This window comes from Zalophus californianus, chromosome 9 (assembly GCF_009762305.2).
Source record: "Zalophus californianus isolate mZalCal1 chromosome 9, mZalCal1.pri.v2, whole genome shotgun sequence".
NCBI classification, from domain to species: domain Eukaryota; kingdom Metazoa; phylum Chordata; class Mammalia; order Carnivora; family Otariidae; genus Zalophus; species Zalophus californianus.
Window position 1 is genome coordinate 91,559,934 of NC_045603.1, and position 12,311 is coordinate 91,572,244.

At 41.7% G+C, this 12,311-nt stretch overlaps 1 long non-coding RNA gene across 1 annotated transcript in view; it reads right to left on the bottom strand.

Moving 5' to 3' along the window:
- Positions 1-6,030: 6,030 nt before the first annotated feature.
- LOC113921377 overlaps positions 6,031-12,311 on the bottom strand; it is a 67,737-nt gene continuing 61,456 nt past the window's right edge. Inside the window, exon 4 of the long non-coding RNA XR_003519660.2 lies at positions 6,031-6,161. This is a non-coding gene — a long non-coding RNA (uncharacterized LOC113921377). The remainder of the gene's footprint in view (positions 6,162-12,311) is intronic.

The window sequence follows — 12,311 nt, forward strand, 5'->3', positions numbered from 1 at the left end:
AAGTTTCTGTCTTACAGTTCTTCACAAATTTATTCTTTTTTCTTTTTTTTTTAAATTTAAATTCAAGTTAGCTAACATATAGTGTATTATTAGTTTCAGAGGTAGAGTTCAGTGAGTCATCAGTTGCATATAACACCCATGTGCCCTCCTTAATAACCGTCACCCAGTTACCCCATCCCACCACCCCTTCCCCTCCAGCAACCCCTAGTTTGTTTCCTATGCTTGAGTCTCTTATGGTTTGTCTCCCTCTCTGATTTTGTCTTATTTTTCATTCCCTTCTCATATGTTCACCTGTTTTGTTTCTTAAATTCCATATATGAGTGAGATCATATGATAATCGTCTTTCTCTGACTGACTTAACAAATTTAGTATTTCTTTGTCTAAAAGGTATATAAACACCTTGGGTGTCCTATCTTTGAGGCCCCCATACATACAGAATTAAATTAAATTTGTTTTTTCTCCTGTTCACCTGATTTGTGTCTATTTAATTACGAGGGGTAGAAGGAAATTTCCCCCCCTCCCCCTGACATCTGACTTGGTGCCCATCCTCTGTGCCCCCTAAAGCACTTACCACACTGTTGAAATGAACTGTTTACCTTCTAGGCCCCTTTGGACCATGAACTCCTCAAAGGCAGAGACTATGATCCAGTCATCTCTGCATCACAGAGCCTAGCACAGTGCCTGGAAAACAGTAGGCACTTCACATATGTTGATGAAAGGAAACCATGGTTTAGTAGATTTGAATTTTAACTATCGTTTGGTTTACAGTGACTTGAAATTTGTCAGGAACTGGGCTGGACTGAAAAAAACAGCTGAGCTGCCTGTTGCCAGGGTGGCTGATTAAAGCAATAAGCCAAAAGTGAAAGAATTAAGGCTCTGACCACTTACAGCAATGGTATGAGCAAGAGTCCCAAACCAGAGAAAACTCTGGCTCCCCCTGTCCATTTTCCCCCATGGAACAGCACACCAGTTGAGAGTCAGGTGGATCAGCACAGATGTGGAGTTTCTCATTGTGGAAGGAGCCCCAGACAAAAGGCTCTGGCCGTCCTATGGACTCTGGGGTCAAGTGGAAGTGAGGGAGAAGGGCCAGGAGTGGAAAAGTACTGGGTACTAAACCAGAGTGGAGGAAAGTATCTTGAGATTTTCTTTCTCCTCCTCCTGCAGGTAAGGAGGCCTCCTCCAGAGGCACCGGAAGAAGACTTCTGGCCAAGGCCTCACATAGAGAGACCTGGGAATGAAGGCACCAGGGCTAGGAATGATAGTAGGCAAAGAGCAGGACTTCCTGGGTCCTTGCTTACACCTCCCTCCAGAGACGCAGTGCACGGGCCGGGCACCCAGGCTGGCGTGGAGAGGGCAGCTTTCCCCATGAGCCTTTTTAATGGCCTCTGGTCAGGCCTGAAAAAAAGCACATATAGGTGATTCACCAGGAGCCGACCTCCGCAATATTAAATATTAAGGTGAAAACACAGAAACAATGAACTAGAAGGGGCAGCAAAGCTGGGTTTTCCAAGGGAGGCGCAGAGAGCTGACATACATGGACGTATGTCCATGACAAATTCCTAAGAGAAGGGTCCAAACCTGGGGATCAGCTAAAGTGAAGCAGGAATGCCCACTCTTCTAGTAAATTAGGAAAGGCCAACAATACTATGACCTAGCAGTTATCTATACCCTTGAAAAATTGGTGCAGTGCTTTTGTTAAAAGCAAAAAAGAAAAATAAAACAAAAGTCAATGTGGGACTTTTGTCTTCCCCACACCAAATACCTAATGTCCTTTCCAACACCAACAACCAATCCTCTGACACTGACTAGGTGACCAACAATTCAATTCCCTTCTTGCCCTAGTTACCCAGGGTTAGCATGGACCTGACAGGGTAAGTGCTCAGTCCCACAGGACTGTCCCCACTCCGGGCACCAGTCACATGTCCCCGAGGACCACCCATCCTTCTGACAGACACACCATAAATCGGGGCTCCCACAAACCCTTCCTCAGTTTCCATGATTTGCTAGAATAACTCACAGAACTCAGGAAGACACTTTATTGAATGACTACCAGTTTATTGCACAGGCTACAACTCAGGAACAGCCCATGAAGAGAAGCATAGAGCAAGGTGTGTGTGTGTGGGGGGGGGCAGTGCACATGCAGAGTCTCCCTGGATCTCCAGATGTGTTATCCCCACAGCACTTTGATGAGTTCATCAACTCAGAAACTCCCCAACTCCCGCCCCCTTGTTTAGGGATTTTTGTGGAAGTTCCATTATACAGACATAGTTGATTAAATCCTTAGTCATTGGACTAATCTCTCAGCAGTGGGTGGGTGGCAGGTCTGAAAGTTCTAACTCCCTAATCCCATGGCCAGTTTTTCTGGCATCTGGCCCTCATCCCAACACTATCTAGGGGCAAACTCATTAGCACAAAAAAACACTCTTACCACTCGGGAGATTCTCAGGGTTTCCTCAGGAAATTCTCAGGCCAGGAACAGGGCCAAAGACCAAATATGTGTTTTATCATACCACAGTCAGGCAGACATGTTGGGAATAGCACGAGAAGCCAGCTCCTCACTTGCAGCTTCCAGAAACTTCCATTCATGCTCAACACAAAGCAACTATTGTTCTTAGTAGTACGTATACTCAATGATTGCTGTCGATTGGATACTGTATTGATTCCTAGAGCTGCTTGTAACAAATATCCACAAACCCGATGGCTTAAAATAATAGAAATCTGTTCTCTCACAGTTCTGGAGTCCAGAAGTATGAAATCAAGGTGGTGTCAGGTCATGCCCCTCCAAATCCTTCCTTATCTCTTCCAGCTGCGGGTGGACACCATGGCTCTAATCCCTGCCTCCATATGTCCTGGCCTTCTCTTCTCTCCATGTCTATCCCCTCTGTGTCTCTTATAAAAACACTTGCTATTGGATTTAGGGTTCACCCAGAGTATCTAGAAGGAGCTCATCTGGAGATCTTTAATTTAATTATCTCTGCAAAGATTCATCTGCCTTGGGGATATCTTGGGTGGGGGATGGGCATTATTCAACCTACTAGACACATTCTGCCCACCTCATACGCTCTCTGAAGGGAGACACAAAGCTTCCTCTTTTGCTTTCTTCATTCCCAAGGTGGAGAAGGTCTGAACACAGGTCTGAGTGAAAGCCAATGAGGAACTAGAGCTTTCCTGCAGAAGTGAATGCAGATTCTTGTTCTTCCTCTGTCCACTCTCCTGCTGAGACTTCTGTGATGAGGAAGGCCCAGGGAATAAGGGTGAAACCCACAGAAACAAACCATAGAGCTGGCTGCTGGAGATGGGGACTGCTTTAAGCTTTAGGGAAGAAGGGAAAAAGAAATTGATTCCTAAGTCTAGCTCAACTAAAAAAGAGTGGCAGATCAGATAGAAATTTGAGCATTTCTTTGGCACACTATCAACATTATCTCATAAATTCTTACAATGATACTGCATTTTGTAACAGAAAACTCTGGCTCAGAGGACTTAACACAACTTGCCACTACTCATTGGTGGAGATGGAATTTGAAACCACATCTGCCTGCCTACAAAGTCTCTATCCTTTCTGTCAAGCCAGCAGGGAAATAAAATGGCATTCTCTGAGAAATGGCTATACTCTGCAGAAGTAGCCATTTTTGATGCCTTTAGAGAAAACCTCCTAACCATCAGAGTTCTCAAACTCTTCCCTTTTCCCAGAAATCCACACAACCAGAAAGACCTTTTCCCTACTCATCCATTTCTGTCTGTGACCCCAATATTCTTCTATTCTCTGACGTTTATTAAATACCTACTCGGTGCTAGGGACATCCTTTAATTTAGCCTACAACAAATTCTGAAGTAACTGTTATCTCTGCTTTACAGACTCTAGAGCAATAAAAACGAGCGATTTTCCTATCATTACACAGCTACGAAAAGTAAAGCCCAGTATTGGGACAGAGGTTGGCCAGAACCCAAAGCCAATGATGCAATTGAAACCTTGTGGTTATTATTTACTTTTCCTTCTCAATACTACTTATTTAGTATTTGTATTTACTCTTTAGTCATATTGGAAATGTGCCTATACTTAATCAACATTGACTAATCCCAAAGTGTCTTATACCTTCTTCACCCTCTGTCACGCAGACATAGAAGGTTATAGAGATACATATTTTCTACACTTATCTGGGCTTGATATCTTTTTCCTGCCCCCCAGATCCAAACTTCACCTTCTTTACTCAGCTCTGTGTCCCCAGGAATTAGGCATTCAGCAAATTGGTTTCTTTGAGTTCTGGATTTGGAATTGGATTTGGCCAATGGAAGATTGGAAGGAGGGAGGAGAGTAGAGGCAACTTCATTGCCACGTGACCTGTGTTACCACACAGGATCCCCTGTTAGCAAGGCCTCATGCTTGGCTTAATGTTCCACTGTCACTATCTTGAAATCTTTAATAATTTTTGAGCAAGGAGCCCTGCATTTTCTTTCTTTCCTTTCTTTCTTTCTTTCTTTCTTTCTTTCTTCTTCTTTCTTTCTTTCTTCTTTTTCTTTCTTTCTTTTCTTTCTTTTTCTTCTTTCTTTCTTTTTTCTTTCTTTCTTTCTTTCTTTCTTTCTTTCTTTCTTTCTTTCTTTCTTTCTTTCTTTTTCTTTCTTTCTTTCTTTCTTTCTTTCTTCTTTTTTCTTTCTTTCTTTCTTTCTTTCTTTTTCTTTCTTTCTTTCTTCTTTCTTTCTTTCTTTCTTCTTTCTTATCTTTCTTTCTTTCTTCTTTTTTTTCTTTCCTTCCAAATTTTTACTTAAATTCCAGCTAGTTAACATACAGTATAATATTAGTTTCAGGTGTGGAATTTAGTGATTCAACACCTACATACAACACCCATTTGCATCACAGCAAGTGCTCTCCTTAATCCCCATCACCTATTTAACCCACCCCCCCACCCACCTTCCCTCTGGTAACCATCAGTTTGTTCTCTATAGTTTAAGAGCTTATGACCTCATTTAACCTTAATTTCCCTCTTTAAAATCTCTATTTGTTTTTTTTAAAGATTTTATTTATTTATTTGACAGAGAGAGAGACAGTGAGAGAGGGAACACAAGCAGGGAGAGTGGGAGAGGGAGAAGCAGGCTTCCTGAATAGCAGGGAGCCCGACGCGGGGCTCCATCCCAGGACCCTGGGACCATGACCCAAGCCGAAGGCAGATGCCTAATGACTAAGCCACCCAGGCACCCCATAAAAGCTCTGTTTCTAAATACAATCCCATTGTGGGTTGAGGAGCCCTGCATTTTCACTTCATATTGGGTCCCAAAATTATGTAGCCAGTCCTAGAGGGGAGGAGTTTGGAGTGCCAAGACTGCAGCTTCTGTCTCTTCTCCACACAGCTTTCTCCTCACTCCTTCAAGTCTGGGGTGATCATGGAGCCTCTGCTATGACTAATCCTGGGTCCTTTACCTTGCACTTGCCCTACACCATGCCCAAACCTTTAGTAATCTCTTTGATTGATTTGCACGTACTAGCACTTTCCCGCCAGACTCCCCTGATAATAAAGAGAAAAATACATTCTTTTGTATATTCATTAAGTATTTGCTGAACTTATTCCAAGTCAAGCACTGTTACAGACTCTGGAGATACAGCAGAGGAAATAAAGCACAAAACAAACAAATGAACAAGACAGCTTTTCTGCTCTGTAGGAGTTTATATGCTGGAGGGAAAGGTGAAAGAGACAAAAAATACATACATGCCTGCATAAATGATCTATCGGATGGTGCTAAGTACTGTCAAGAAAAAAGCAGGAGGAAAGCCTGAGTGGTGCAGTCGGTTAAGTATCCAGCTCTTGGTTTCAGCTCAGGTCATGATCTCAAGGTCCTGGGATCGGACCCCATGTCAGGCTCTGCACTTAGCAGGGAGTCAGATTGAGATTCTCTCCCTCTGCCCTTCCTCTGTGCACTCGCTATCTCTTTCAAATAAGTAAATCTTGAAAGAAAGAAAGAAAGAAAGAAAGAAAGAAAGAAAGAAAGAAAGAAAGAAAGAAAGAAAGAGAGAAAGAAAGAAAGAAAGAGAGAAAGAAAGAAAAGAAGAAAGAAAGAAAAAGATAAGAAAGCAGGGAAAAGGGCTGACATGTCCTGGAAAAGTGCTGTTTTGGAGAAGACAGCCAGGCAGAATCTCCTTGATGAGATCTGAGTAAACTGAGGTTGTCTGCCTGTAGGAGGAAGAAAGCAAAAGAAAGATCAATGAAAATTAGTGAAAGAACACAAAAGGTAGCATCATAAATACCAAAAAAAGGAGGATATTTGAAAATGGGGAACCGCCCAATTGAGCCAAATACTACAGAGGACAAAAAGAATCCAGATTTAAATTAAAAATTCAATGGCATGGCAATTAGGAGTAGGCTTAGGAACTTTAAGAAATTTCTAGAGAGTGGGAGATGGAAAGAATCAGATCAGAAGGAGATTCCTGCCTGCCCTGAGATGTCTGTGAATCCTTAAAATCACGAAATTTAATTTTAGCAAATAATTCCTCCTGCAAAATGCATACCCACACAGAGAGTTACAAAGTCATGCTGAGCTGCTAGGACTGTTGGCCATTAGCTGACCTCACCCAACTCAGCACAACAGAGAAGCCCCTAAGGGCTACATGATGGGTAATTTGGAACCTCGCTTTGACAATTTAAATTATGATTACTGAGTCCACAAATGGCAGAGGTCTTCTGTATATTAAAGGAGACCGTTGTGGATCCTCATAATTAAGATGAAATAGGGGTTGGGTAAAGCCTTTCACTACATGCCCACACATCTACAAAAGCTAGTGGTTCATCTGGTGGTTGTTAGAACAATTATTTGCAATACAGTCAGAACTTGTTGCTAGTGTTTATTATTTTAAAAATGATACCCTAAGAATCATGTCTACATTTTCTGTTTTCTTAATCCAGTTTCAACCTTAGTCCAGTGGCCACTCTTTACCATGTCCTGTACACTTGTCCTCTTCTATACTAAAGAACTGAATGGTTTTTCACTTGGCTCCAAAGTCCAGGAAAGGATTTGCGAGAGAACAAAGGGTAGCCCTGAGGCCAAGGGGAAATCTTCAGCATGAGCTCAAGGATATCTCAAGCATGCACTCCATCAGTCCAGGGTCTGGGCCTGTCACACGGCTCTACTTGATCATTGGTCACCTACTTCTTCCCCAAGACTAGGATCCTCTAGCTGAGCCCAGTGTGAGGGCCCAGGACCCAGAGGGCCAGTGCAGGATTTACTGCATTGTCAGGGCTGTGTCTCATAGCCTTTTCCAACTGAGGTTCCACATCTGAACCATGAAATGCAGAAAATTATTTAAGTGACTATTTTCTTAATTCCCCCAAATGGTACATAACTAACATCCATTCCAGATGCATAAGAGAAGTTAACTCGTTCGTTACATACAAAGAATGTCTCTGGCCATTGGGGCTCAGTTTTCTCAAGGAATTCTGTTAAGAAAGGCTGGAAAATGTCCAGGATACAACTTCATTCACTGACACTTCTAAACTCCTTCAAAGTGAGTCCTAAGACAGCATTCCTCCAAACCCCATGCCCAGTGACTAACAATAGTCATATATTGTCACACAACTTCTAGCTGAAATCAGAATCTGATGTGGATAACTGACCCTTAAAAATTCAGTTTGAATTTGACAAAGTGATAGGTACTAGGTTCTATTTCATAAATGAACATACATTCGATAGAAAATAAAAATGCTGTGGCCTAAGTAAAATGCCTAAGGCACAGGGGAAGCCCCACCCTCCAGCTTCCCTAGGGAAACAGATCAACAATCTAAGGCTGAATCCCACAAGCGGTGAGAAGTAGTATTTTCAGTATCGTTGAGTTCTAAGTATCTTCAAAGTTCTCTTCTTATTTCTTCTGTTATCCATGAGTTATTTAAATGTGTGTTTTTAAATTTTTTTTAATGTTTGGAGGAGGTTGTCATCACCTTTTTGTCACTGATTCTCATTTAATTCCATTGTATCTATATACTAGTCATTCTCTGAAAGATGTTGTTGGCGGAGGTCATCAAGAGGTCGGGAGGGGGAAGGAGCAAGATGGCGGAGGAGTAGGAGACCTGGATTTCGTCTGGTCTCAGGAATTCAGCTGGATAGGGATCAAACCATTCTGAACACCTATGAACTCAACAGGAGATCAAAGAAAAGAACAGCAACAACTCTCTGAACAGAAAAGCGACCACTTTCTGGAAGGTAGGACGTGCAGAGAAGTGAATCCGAGGTGATATTTGGGAGGATGGATGGCGGGGGAGGGGGCCTCCATCGGCCGCTTCTGGCAAGTGATAGAACCGTGGAGCAGAAAATCGAACTTTAGAAGTCGGTTCCGCTGAGGGATGTCACTCCAGTGGCTAAGCGGGGGGTGGAACCCTCACAGGACAGTGTGGTCTCAGGACCCTTGGGTTCACAGAAAGAACAGGGGTGCCTGAGGGCAGCAGAGCTCCCAGGTGTCTGAGCGGGGAAGCCGGCTGCAGAGATGGAGCCAAGGCGCCGGCTCTCAGCTCGGGTTGCCATAAACTGTGATCCGCGCCCGGTCGGGCCACTGCTCCTCCAGCAGGGACCCAACAAGCGGCAGATCCGGGGAGACTCCCCTTCCTACCCCAGGAGGAGTGGCGTGGGAGCACACTGCAGGGATCTGCTGGGTTTGGAGACTCCACACGGTGTCGGGTGCCAGAGATAGAAACTCTCGGTCACAGGCTGGGTGAGCACGGAATGCAGCCAGAGACTGGGGAGATGGAGTTATTGACTGCTTTTCTCTGGGGTGCACTGAGGAGTGTGGCCCTGAGTTCTTGGCTCCTCTGAGGCAGAGACTGTGAGGCCGCCATTTTCACTCTCGTCCTCCAAAACTGTAGGGAAAGTTTGCAGGGAACGAAAGCTCCCGAGAGCAATCCCAAGCAGATTACTTAGCCCGGACCCCGGCAAGGGCGGGGCAATTCTGCCTCCGGCAAAGACATTTGGGAACCACGGCAACAGGCCCCTCCCCCAGAAGATCAGCAAGAACAGCCAACCAAGACCAAGTTTACTGATCAATGAGAATGGCAGAACTCCAGCGCTAGGGGAATACTGCACATAGAATTCATGGCTTTTTTACCATGATTCTTTAGTCTTTCAAAGTTAATTTTTTAAATTTTTTTTGAATTTTTCTTTTTCCCTTTTTCAACCAACATCTTACCAATCCCTTTTATAAAAAATTGTATTTATTTTTCATTTTTAGAGTCATATTCTATCCCTTCATAGTACTTAACCTTATTTTTGGTATATGCATATAAGTTCTTCTCTCTTTAAAATTTTGGGATACAGTTTCTTCTAACAGACCAAAATATAACCTAAATCTCTAGTGTATGGCTTTGTTCCAGTCTCCTGCCTGATCACATTGTGTCCCTTTTTTTAAATCCTCTTCTTTCTTTTTTCAACCAACTTCTTATCAATTCCTTTTATAAAATCTTTTATACTTTTCATCCTTACAGTCATATTCCATCCCTTCATCGTATTAGCCCTTATTTTTGTACATATGTAAGTTTTTCTTTCTTTAAAATTTTGGGAGGCACTTTCTTCTAACATACCAAAATACGCCCAAAATCTAGTGTGTGGCACTGATCTTTGCACCAGCCTGACAATACTTGATCATATTCTGTTTTTTTTTTTTGTTTTTATCTTTTTCTTTTTTCTTTTTTTTTCTTTTTTCTTTCTTTCCCTTTCTTTTCCCCCGGTTTCAGGTCTTTTCTGATTTGTTTAGTGTATATTTCCTGGGGACATTGTTACCCTATTAGCATTTTGTTCTCTCATTTATCTATTCTCCTCTGAACAAAATGACAAGATAGGAAAAAAATCACCTCAAAAAAAAGAACAAGAGGCAGTACCGACTGCCAGGGACCTAATTAATAAGGACATTAGTAAGATGTCCAAACTAGAGTTCAGAATGACGTTTTAAAGATACTAGCTGGGCTTGAAAAAGCATGGAAGATATTAGAGAAACCCTTTCTGGAGAAATAAAAGAACTAAAATCTAACCAAGTCGAAATCAAAAAGGCTATTAATGGAGTGCAATAAAAAATGGAGGCTCTAACTGCTAGGATAAATAAGGCAGAAGAGAGAATTAGTGATCTAGAAGACCAACTGATGGAAAATAAAGAGGCTGAGAAAAAGAGAGATAAACAACTACTGGATCATGAGGGCAGAATTTGAGAGATAAGTGATACCATAAGATGAAACAATATTAGAATAATTGGGATCCCAGAAGAAGAAGAAAGAGAGAGGGGGGCAGAAGGTATATTGGAGCAAATTATAGCAGAGAACTTCCCTAATTTGGGGAAGGAAACAGCCATCAAAATCCAGGAGGCACAGAGAATCCCCCTCAAAATCAATAAAAGTAGGTCAACACCCTGATATCTAATAGTAAAACTTACGAGTCTCAGAGACAAAGAGAAAATCCTGAGAGCAGCTCGGGAGAAGAGATAAGTAACGTACAATGGGAGAAACATTAGATTGACAACAGACCTCTCCACAGAGACCTGGCAGCCAGAAAGGACTGGCATGATATCTTCAGAGCACAAACCAGAAAAAATATGCAGCCAAGAATACTATATACAGCTAGGCTGTCATTGAAAATAGAAGGAGAGATCAAAAGCTTCCAGAACAAACAAAAACTAAAGGAATTTGCAAACACGAAACCAGCCCTCCAAGAAATATTGAAAGGGGTCCTTTAAGCGAAGAGAGAGCCTAAAAGTAACATAGACCAGAAAGGAACACAGACAATATACAGTAACAGTCACTTTACAATACAATGGCACTAAATTCATAACTTTCAATAGTTACCCTGAATGTAAGTGGGCTAAATGCCCCAATCAAAAGACACAGGGTATCAGATTGGATTAAAAAAAAAGACCCATTGATATGCTGTCTGCAAAAGACTCATTTTAGACCCAAAGACACCCCCAGATTGAAAGTGAGGGGGTGGAAAACCATTTACCACGCTAATGGATACCAAAAGAAAGTTGGGGTGGCAATCCTTATATCAGACAAATTAGATTTTAATCCAAAGACTAAAATAAGAGATGAGGAAAGACATTCTATCCTACTTAAAGCGTCTATCCAACAAGAAGATCTAACAATTGTAAATATCTATGCCCCTAACATGGGAGCAGCCAATTATATAAGCCAATTAATAACAAAAGCAAAGAAACACATCGACAACAATACAATAATAGTGGGGGACTTTAACAAACCCCTCACTGAAATGGACAGATCATCTAAGCAAAAGATCAACAAGGAAGTAAAGACTGTAAATGACACACTGGACCAAATGGACTTCACATTAGTGAAGTCCGAACTTCAGAACATTCCATCCCAAAGCAACAGAATACACATTCTTCTCTAGTGCCCATGGAACATTCTCCAGAATAGATCACATCCTAGGTCACAAATCAGGTCTCAACTGGTACCAAAAGACTGGGATCATTTCCTGCATATTTTCAGACCACAGTGCTTTGAAACTAGAACTCAATCACAAGAGGAAAATTGGAAAGAACTCAAATACATGGAGGCTAAAGAGCATCCTACTAAAGAATGAATGGGTCAACCAGGAAATTAAAGAAGAATTAAAAAAATTCATGGAAACCAATGAAAATGAAAACACAACTGTTCAAAATCTTTGGGATGCAGCAAAGGCAGTCCTAACAGGAAAGTATATAGCAATACAAGCCTTTCTCAAGAAACAAGAAAGGTCTCAAATACTAACCCTACACCTAAAGGAGCTGGAGAAAGAACAGCAAATAAAGCCTATACCCAGCAGGACAAGAGAAATAATAAAGATCAGACAGAAATCAATGAAATAGAAACCAAAAGAACAGTAGAACAGAGCAACAAAACTAGGCGCTGGTTCTTTGAAAGAATTAACAAGGTTGATAAACCCCTGACCAGACTTATCAAAAAGAAAAGAGAAAGGACCCAAATCAACAAAATCATGAATGAAAGAGGAGAGATCACAACCAACACCAAAGAAATACAAACAATTATAAGAACATATTATGAGCAACTATATGCCAGCAAATTAGATAATCTGGAAGAAATGGATGTATTCCTAGAGATGTATCAACTACCAAAACTGAACCAGGAAGAAATAGAAAACCTGAACAAACCTATAACCACTAAGGAAATTGAAAAAGTCATCAAAAATCTCCCAAGAAACAAGAGCCCAGGGCCAGATGGCTTCCCAGGGGAATTCTACTAAACATTTAAAGAAGAATTAATACCTGTTCTTCTGAAACTGTTCCAAAAAATAGAAATGGAAGGGAAACTTCCAAACTCATTTTATGAGGTCACCATTAC